Here is an 11056-nt window from a genome sequence, read left to right on the forward strand (position 1 = left end):
GAGACAATCAGAGACATACATTAAAACACATTTATCTTTTAAAAATATGTTATTGCTATGTGACATGAATAAAATAACTGAAATATGAGAACTATTTTTTGTGACTTCATAGAAAAAAGGCAGGGTAAATACAGTCAACGGCACGCTTTTTTGAATGGCTGCTGTGCATGGAACAACATGATGGCAGTATAATTTTGACGGCGAATAACACAGGCCAATGATTGTATCTGACGTTTTTGTTAAATCAATTGTTTAAAGAAAAAAATTGTAAATACATGTAAAAGTCGGTAAATTGTACGTAAACGTAAATTAACCCCGTGCTCCATTTGTTTATCACCTCATAAACTAAGCAAAGTAAGAGGTTAATCCTTAAATAATGTCAGTGGTGTTATGGATGTCTGATTAAATAATGTCAGTGGTGTTATGGATGTCTGATTAAATAATGTCAGTGGTGTTATGGATGTCTGATTAAATAATGTCAGTTGTGTTATGGATGTCTGATTAAATAATGTCAGTGGTGTTATGAATGTCTGAGTGCGAATCCGCTTGGTTCAAATGTACATTGAACTACATTATAAATCTGTCTATATACTAGTACACTACTGACACACAATGAGTGCCGTACTCCTGCGCTGATGGAAAAATCCCATTCCAACAGTGTCAATGAATATTAAGTATATTAGAGTGTGATGAATTGCCTTCAAGGTTTCTTAGCAGATCGACTTGTGAAATATATCAAACTCAGTTGTTCATCGTATAGTCCCCTTACATACATGACTTAAGAATATTAAAAATATAACTAATAGTATGTTAATATGAATTACAACCTTTATCGTATCATATGATTTATAATTCCCTTTCTGTTTACATCGGGAATAAGTTAGATAATTCAGTGTACCCTTTATCGTAATTCCTCCTCATACATGAAATTTCGTAATCATTGTGAATCGTATCAACGTAACGGGGGTAATATAGGATAAAGCAGAACGCAATCATGTTACATGTATATCTGAAAATTGATACAAAGACGTTGAAGTCCAAATATCCGTATCTATCTGATTTTTTCATGATTTAGAAGAATTTTGAAGAAAAAACCCCATCTTAAATGTAAGTCAAGATGAACGATACTGATTCGGAAACTTTTGATAAAAAATCAAATAAATATTGAACATCACTAAGTGGGTCCCATTTTTCAGACAAGCCGAACCTAGCTGGCATTGTAATGTCATTACTGAGAACACCACGTGACTACCGTAACTACGTAACATTATTTCGAACTGTTCCGAGAACGAGTCATGAAATTTCCGACTTCCGTCCGGCAGCAATCGCAAATTCTATGGCGACCAGTTTAAAATGAAGGCATCTTTACAAGTATCGATTTTCAACAACTGCTGCGCTAAAGCTATTAAAAATTAATTATAAATATTCTTTGATATAACTTAATTTCAACTACATCTTCAAATATTAAATATATCGGGGTCGAATCTAACTTGACTTTTTGTAGTAGCCATTGGTCTTGTTTATTTAAGCTTTGAAGTCACTATTTTTTAATTTCATCGGGGTATGAAAGAAATTTCTTTCATACCCCGATGAAATTAAAAAATAGTGACTTCAATGCTTATAATTAATTTTCCAGGCTACTTTATAAAATGAAATACGTTTACACCTACGATTCCATTGATTTTTTTCCCAGCAACGTCAATATTTCTATTGTGACGTACGATAACGTCGGGTTTCCGCGCCATTCTCGGATATTTTTTTTCATCGTGGAATGAAAAAAATGAATAGGCCAATCAGAAAGCCAGAAACAAAGAGAAAATTAATTATTTACAAATAAAAAAAACAAAAACTCAATAAGCTTAAACGAAGCAAAAAAAAGATGATGATTATGAAATCTGATTAAAATTATTCGTTTATTAAGTGTTTAGTAGCGAAGGCAACGAACAAACCATGCACAGATGACTAGTCAGGCATAGGATAATGCTAAAAGTTCCTTATAAATTCATGGATATATTTGACAGGGGTTGAAATCTCATTCTTACAAGCGGTGTTTTTTTGTGCACGTCTGTATAACATTACAAACCGTCTGTTATTACATACGTTAAAACACTGCCTCATGTTCTACGTATTTTGTGCTTTGTACAATACTCTGATAAAATGTGTGGTGTGGCGATTTCTAGTAATACTCGATTTTGGAAAAAAAATCATACGCTAATTAAACTTTAGTACGATAAATACCTCCGACTTCTTAAATGGTAATCTTTGAGGAGACTTTTTTCAATCTCAACAACAAATTTGCCAATATTACATGATAAATTCCTACATTTCCGCTGTCATCACAAGAGTTCATACCAATTTTAATACGTGTGCTCTAACCCTATAACTTGATCCCTCACCTGTCATCTGTTATGATTATGATATGTCAAGGTAAGATAGCGGGTCAAAACAATGGTACACAGGATATGATCCCCGACGTCGTCAAATCCTACCAACCTCGCGATTCGGTAAACACAGCAGAACTTGAAGGGTTAAGAAATATTGACTTCGAAGGCTAATTTGAAACGAGGACAAGACTACTCAGGAATTTGGGTAATGCCGAGACAGAGTTTTCCATCATCTACATGTCGGGGTTCAACATCGGCAAGTCAACAACTGTTAAGTAAAGGTCATCTAGGACTGATCGTATACTTCTGTCTCTCACATTACGTAACGATAGTTCACAGCGCCACCTGGTGTAGAATGTGTCACTTTTGTATGAAGTTAAGCCGTAGTAGTATCACCTCCATGGGCTTTTTTGGTTTTAAGACTCAATTCCTCCACCACTACTACCACTGCCACCACATCAGGAGAACACTTTCAAAATCACATAAATTCACCATTTTCTATATTGTTTACACTTACGGAATATCCTTCCAGGAAATATCAAGTCCCTAAGAGAGTTACCTTTTAAATGATTCATGTACTTAGTATATATGTACAAGTACATATTACATGTATTAGTACAATTAGGTTAAATGTCGTATATATTAGAAATCTTAATTACAACCATTTCGCTTTTCTGTATGACATGTAGACTGGTTTAAATTCTCAATGTAACATTCCTTACTTTTTATGCTAAAAATTGACGCATTTGTTTTACAGTGTTTATTTAAGGCATGTAAAACTGTCTTCTATCATATATAACTGTCATCGTGTTACGATAATTCTACCTTGCCGAGATAATTATATGATGCGACCTAAAATACCACGATGGCAGAAATATAAATAAAGTAGTTATGCTTAAAAACAAAAACAAAACATCATCATGAATTGTCTATACAATAAACGTAGAAGTACTATTTAGTTAACCATATCGGTGGGGCGAAGGTATCTTACGTTGGTTGATTATCTTAAGAATTCAATCATCAGCTGACTGAAGTCAACCTTTTACGATATTATACAATAAGGTAATGTTCTAATGCCCTACCTGCAGGGTCACTATAAATAATTAATGTTATACGAAAAAAGTCATCTTTAATATCAAATTCGACATTATCCTCATCTACACCAGTAATAAGAACATCACTTTGTAAAAAAATCGATCCAATGATGTAATTCGCCATACTGCCATAAGATGAAATGTATCGACATAAACATATTTGGAAACTAAGCTAAAGTTTGATGCACCCATTGTAAGTATCACCGATGAGTAATGAGGTACATAGATCTGCCTTACAGAAGAACCCCATATGTTGTAGAAATCCTACTCATTCGATATAATAGATGACATTAGCAAATTAAGAGCAAAGCACAGCTCTTAATGTGAACCGACCACGAAAAGGACAATTTAGTTAGTTATATGGCGGCCGCCACTTAATTTATCTGGCGGCCGCCAGATAGCTATATGCCAGAAATTTAAGTGGCGGCCGCTATATAACTACTGGGCGGCCGCCAGATAAATTAAGTGGCGGCCGGCGGCCGCCAAATACATCATTTTCGCTATCCTAAAAAAATATTTCCGTACGTGAGCCTAATACGCTCCGTATCTTATCTATATAAAGTTTTTAAAGCAATGATTGGTGTGCATGAAATTTCTATATTAAATTATATGTCTTTTTTAATGTTGTTTTATGTTCAGATTATATTATTTATTGATAGCTGCCCGGCAAGTAGGGCATTAGAACAGTACCTGGTTCCCCGTTGCATGATCGTAAAAGGCGACTAAATTTGGGATATACTTTTCTTTTCGTTTAAACTAATTGTCTTCTTCCTAACGTCTCCATTGAACGACCTTACACCTTCTGCTCTTGCCCATCCTCGATAATCCAGGAATACCAAGGATGGTCCCTGTCCTGCTTAACGCTCAGCAAAACATAAGAGGATCGGAACAACTAGTTCGTCAGTTGTCAGTATGTCACCGGGTGGCATGTTACGTTCAGTGTCTCAAGCGCCACGCTTCAGTGAAATAGCACTATAAAAGGCAATAGTGTTTCTATTTTAAGATGACGCAAAGTTAATATAAAAATTATAACACATTACTTACAAGGTAGACTGTCCTTAAATTACATTTTTTTATCTATTTTTTGGTTAAAGGTGCTCCACCGCTGACAAATAGTTTGTTTTCTCTATCAAAATCAGGAGAAGACGAATTAGTATTTGATTAAACATAAATTATTGTTACAACGATGGGTATCGTTTTTAATAGTAATATTTGTTTTATAATTTAAAAATCTTCTCCAATGTTGAACTTTCAAGCAAAAAAGCTTTTTAAAGCCCAAGTCAAAGTTGAAAAATATCAATTTGCGAATGGTAGAGTATAATAGAGTATAATTAAGAGTCACTAAACAGCCAAGATATGTAGGGAATCAGTTATGTTGTAATGCATAATTCGAGTTATCTCCCTGTGGTCGTTGTAAGTGTTGTACTCCGCTTAAAATGTCATCTTTAGCTTTGCCCTGTCACCTTGAAAATTACTTCATGTATCACGTATCTGTGTGAATGATTTAAACTCACCGTTTTCCTTTTCGGCGTATTCGCCTTTTGAAATAGAGTTGACACCCACGACTCATCGATGAACAAAACGTTTAGATATAATTCTGGTATTTGACGGAGAACTTTACTTAGAAAGTGGATGTATATTATGCGTTATGTTTGATTTTTTATGATACAGAAATTTGAAAAAAAATGCATATGGAATGTGAAATCAAATGCACTACAGCTTGTTCTAAGCATTTTATACAGATATTTTTCTCGTTCTAAAGTGATGCGTTCAATCTCCCTATTGCATTTAGCAACATCCCTTCATTCCTAAACCCACATACCACCGTTAAATATTCCTTGTCTTGTTGCCACCTTACGTGGTCGTAGATATGATCTATTGGTGGTGATATCAACGATATTTGATACTTTTCACCACCAATAGACAATATGTACACGTGGCAACAAAACAAGGAATACCAAACGGTACGGTCGGTTTAGGAATAATTGTTTGTTTGTTTGTTTGATTAATTAACGTCCTATTAACAGCTATGGTCATGTAAGGACGGCCTCCCATGTATGCGGTGTGTTGCGTGTATGTTGTGCGAGGTGCGTGTTTTGGGAGACTGCGGTATATTCATGTTGTGTCTTCTTGTATAGTGGAACTGTTGCCCTTTTTATAGTGCTATATCACTGAAGCATGCCGCCGAAGACACCAAGCAACACACCCCACCCGGTCACATTATACTGACAACGGGCGAACCAGTCGTCCCACTCCCTGTATGCTGAACGCTAAGCAGGAGCATAAAATGTTTGTCAAAGCATTGTCTCTGATAGAAGAACTTGAAAGTGATTTAGTCGCTTTAACAAACCGCTAAGGAAGTATCCTGAACATATAATATACCTCGGTATCATGCACAAATATGTTAGTATTTATAATGAGTGTCACATGTATGTAATGACGAACACTACCACTTCAACCTGCACAAAAAGAAATATTACGGGGAAATTTATTTCATTGATTGATATTTTAGAAATGTTTGACCTTCTTATACGCATGAGTGGCATACAGGGAAACGGGTGCTGAGCACTCCATGAACATCATTCCGAAAATAAACGATGGCTAAAACCTGCCAAATGTTAACTATGATAACTGTAATACAAAAACTAAAATTATTCCAGTAACAACGTTAATTAATACAATACATAAAAAATGGATTGAATCAGTGCAGACATTATGTCTTATGTTCGGTGATCCTGCTGTGAGTGTTTGGATATTGCAAGCAGCTTCAACAACTCTTGCAGAGTTCTGTTGTCTAATCATGTCTTAATTTTGTCAGAAGAAATAAAGAATACAACAGAGAAGTCAGTACTGCTTAGGAAATCCTTTTTTAAATAAGGTACTAACTCAAAAGTTACATGGACATATGTATTTTTCAAATATCAAATTGGTTCTTTCTGGATTCTTCTACGTGCTGATAACATCTGTTAACAACCTCGACTGTTCAAACTACCTAAACGTCTCATGCGCGAGTATGATAAGAGTATCATCAAAAGTTTCAGGCAATTAGAAGGCAAGAAAAAAAATCTTTGGCTAGGCTCAGGAATCATCTACACTTCACGTTACACTATAAATATCAAGGAATAATTCCGAGCAGTTTAGTGATCAAACCTCAGCACGTGGATCCGGAGCAGACAGAATCATCATAAGGCTTGAAACTCTCTTACTAATGAAAGGATTCGACAGATTAATTACAGCTACCGGCCAAAACATTGCGGATTTGAGTGAGTTTTTATTCATAAATTTACCTTTCAGTCTTTACGAGGAAATACTTGTCTGGGTTAAGAATTCGTTTGACCGTGAGTGCGACATTACACGTGTTCGCCACCGGAACAAGGTCCAGCGCTTAACAATCGTCCACTACGACTACAGATAAACGTAATGATCACCAATGCCAGTGAGCAATACGTTAATGACACGAAGTCCAGGTGGGTGGTCAACCTATCAGATAAGATCTTGACTTCAATAGAGAAATCGGTATTGGAGCGAGGACTTAATTTTGCGGTAAGTCCCAATAATTCACCCATTGTCGATTTTATTACGGTCATAGAGACAGCATACAGGTACCTGGGCCCTAACTCGAAGGCAGCCTCTCACGTATGTACAGACTCTGTTAAGATCTTGAAAAAAACGAAACTACCTAATTCTAACTTAACGGGAGATGAACTGCATGTCCTAGCATCTTACCAGCTGAAAAGGGACGGGCTACTGTGATCATGTCCAAGTCTATGTACCAAGAGAAGATCGTGGTACTCCATGTGGATGAGAAAAAGCCTCTTAAGAAGGATCCTACTGCTAGATATACCACTAAACTAGTACGGCTTCTTGGGCCTCTTAAGGTCTAAGGATCCTGACTATTGACCAGTATAGTACTTATAATATCCTACATCCATGACGTCCCTGGAAGCTATTCCTCTTAGACGGATCACTTAATACACAGCTAGGTTCCTGGCCAAAATGCACTGGCAGGCCGTACAACTCACCACATCAAGACCAGCACAGAACTGGTGAAAATACTATCACAGTATAACCTGGGCCCAGATGAGTGTTTAGTGTTAGACGATGTGACTGCCTAGTTCACCAGTGTACCAGTACAGGAGAGCTTACGTATCATCCGACAGAGACTGGAGGTGGATAAGTCACTCGCCAAACGAACGATACTTTCTCCAACAGATCATGGACCACCTGGAAGTTTGCCTAGTACCTCTTACTTCGTTGTTGATTGTAAATTTTACCGACTGAAGGTGCGGCTATGGGGACCCCAGTAAGCCCGATCGTAGTCAACATCTTCATGGAACACTTCGAGAAATCGCTTCTGTGGACATTCGGGGACTGCCCAAGGTATTGGGGGAGATACGTGAATGATACCTTGGGCATCATACATAGCAATATGGTAGACGATTTCACTGACCATCTTAATAACTGTAACCCAGCCATAAAATTCACCATCGAGAGGATGAAAGACAACTCTATCCAGGTACTAGACACGTACGTTCGGCTTCGTGACGATGGATCCCTTGTGTTCAGTGTGTACCGTAAAGCACACATACCGACCAATATCTCCAATTTGACAGCTATCAACCGCTAGAACACAAACTAGGTGTTATAAGATTACTGACCCAGAGAGTCAAATCCATATGCTCCACTTAATCAGGCCAAAACGCAGGAAGAAGATCACTGAAGAAAGTTATCAGTGTTTCGGGCTAAATTAAGTGGGATTAGAACCTCCCAAGTAGCAGGACTAAGACCACTGAACGGGCACATCAACGCCAACAAGCCAAAGGATATATTACCCTACCAAACATCAGAGGCACGTACTTCGGAGGCCATTAACCGTAAAATTCGCACACCAAGCCCCATAATGCCATTCGGGGGATGTTGGTAGCACCCACAGACAAAACTACAACCATGAACAAGTGAGGTGCTATATACAAGATATCATGTGCTGACTGTCAATCAACATATGTGGGAGAGACGGAAAGACCACTCCGTAAACGGATGACTGAACACCACAGAGATTCATATCCTTTTGGCGCCCAAATAACAGATCACTCCCACAATGCCATACCAGACAACACCAAAGTGTTGGACCAAGATCCACGCTGGTTTCAGAAGGCCATTTACATCGCCGACTCCAAGCTTGACCTCGACCAGGACAAAGGACGCCACACCCTGCATGCAGCATATGCTAACCTTGTTAAGTCACATGACTAAGGGTTAATCCCCTGTCATATGACTGAACACCTCTAAGCCTGTCCCCTGTCATTAGGGCTGATGAAGCCTGCTGGATAGCAGGTGAAAGCTACCTGTGAGTAGATTGTTTGTTAAGTGAACCTGTTTAAACTTCGATATATAAAACACCTGTAGATCTTCTATTAACGCCTGTGCTCAGATTTGATAACGTCATCGACCAAGTGCAATGCCATCAACTTAACCTTTATATTTCTTGTGGAAATAACACATTGGTATCAACAGAACCATTGATTTCTCTATTGCATGGTTATACAGATACATTCTGAACCAACGTTGTGAAATTTATTAACATAATATATATGAAAAAATAAAGTTCAGCATAATCCAACAAATGATCTTATGTTAAGGATATTTAAATCATTTTAGATTTAGTAATTTTTTTTATTATATGGAATATGACATAGCAGAACTAGATCTGTTCCCCAGGATAATGAAACAGTCTTAGAATTTAGTTTTTGCTTAGCCAACCAAAATTCAAAATATTTTTGTAACGTCATCTGTGATTGGTACTGTCCAAACTTAAACTGTTTTAAACTTAAGACTGTTTCATGATCCTGGAACCATTTCAGGAGAGAAAAAACTGACCAATCACAGGCCTGTACCGAGACGTCCCTTCTTGGAAGATTGTAGAGAGCCCAACTTCAACACAATACCGTTAGTTAATTCTTTTAAAATACATTTACCAATTTATTGTGGCATATTAAGCCTTCAGTTCTGCTTTGATATAGTCCAAGCGTGGATATAGTAACAGTGATATAACCCCTGGGGTATTGAAGATGGGATAACAGAACACCTGGCTCTCTACTCGTTCTTATGGGAGGTCAAATCACGACACGATTATTCCAAAAACGTGAAATGGCAAATTATTTTAATGAATACTTAACGAGGTCGCTGGTAAATTGACCTCACAACCTGAGAATTATCAACTTCTTTTCCTAAACTGAAGAATTATATAGCTACTAAACTAGACAATGGTACTAGATTTGGTATTTCAGGAGTTTCTCCGGATTCGTAACCAAGTTTTTTTTTAAAAGAGTTGGATACAACAAAGCCACTGGTTTTGACGATATAAGTGATAAGCTATTGAAAAGTATCCATATTGAAATAGTTCCGTCTCTCACCTATCTCTTGAACCTTAGTATCATATCTGGCAGATATCCATCACAGTGGAAATTGGCTAGTCAGAGAGTTAATCCCCATCGTTAAAAATGGTAGTACTGCAGATGTAAGCAATTTTAGACCAATATCTGTTTTACCAATATTTTCAAAAACTCTTGAGAGACATGTTCATTGCACTTTTTACAAATACCTTTATGATAACCATCTTACTGTATCAATACAGCCATGTTTCTGTAAGAATCACTCCTGTAAAACTGCACTGCTAAATATTGTCAATTCTTGGAATATAGATTATGGTCTAAGTACAGGTGTAATACTAGTGGGTTTTAAAAAGGCCTTTGACCTTGTAGATCATAATGTTTTATTAGAGAATATGAGCATCTATAAAGTTGAAGCCAATTCCATGCTATGGTTCAAATCCTACTTTGAGGATAAAAGTCATATTATCACCGCATACACGGAATGCCGTCCTTACATGGCCATAGCTGTTAATAGGACGTTAATTAATCGAACAAACAAAAAAATCTTCTATCGAGTTTATGCAAAGTAACACACAGCGTACCTCAAGGGTCAATGTGAGTTCCCCTTATGTTTTTAATGTTTACTAATAACCTACTGTTACATGTTTCGTCTGCTACACACAATGCAGATAGACACCAGAGAGCATAAGTGAAGTTCTGCAATGAAACTTAGATAATGGTAGAGTCTGGTATACAGAAAACGAAATGTTGTTAAATGTAAAAAAAAAAAAAAAAAAAAATCATGTACAATTTGCTCTAAATAAAAGCAACGTAGAAATTGTGTAAATCTTAATTTATCTTTGTTAGTTGAACCACTGGAACATGTTAATAATGAGAAATTACTTGGTGTTTACATAGATGATGGGTTAATCATGTCATATCTATTTTATACTAGTCCATATTTACCCATGGAAGGCAAATTGAATATTATTATCTTATGTGTATTTCACATTTTTATATTGCAGTACAGTATGGTAAGGATGTAACTTAAATCTGATGGGCAAGCTTCTCAAGGCCCAGAAGCAGGCAGCTAGGTTTAGTATAGGTGTACCTTATGATACACCATCTCACGATATGTTTTACTGCCTTAAATGGATGTCCTTAGATGAAATGTTTTAAATTCAGAAGACTTTGTATGTTACATAAA

The sequence above is a fragment of the Argopecten irradians genome, chromosome 7 (assembly GCF_041381155.1).
Source record: "Argopecten irradians isolate NY chromosome 7, Ai_NY, whole genome shotgun sequence".
In the NCBI taxonomy this organism is placed as follows: domain Eukaryota; kingdom Metazoa; phylum Mollusca; class Bivalvia; order Pectinida; family Pectinidae; genus Argopecten; species Argopecten irradians.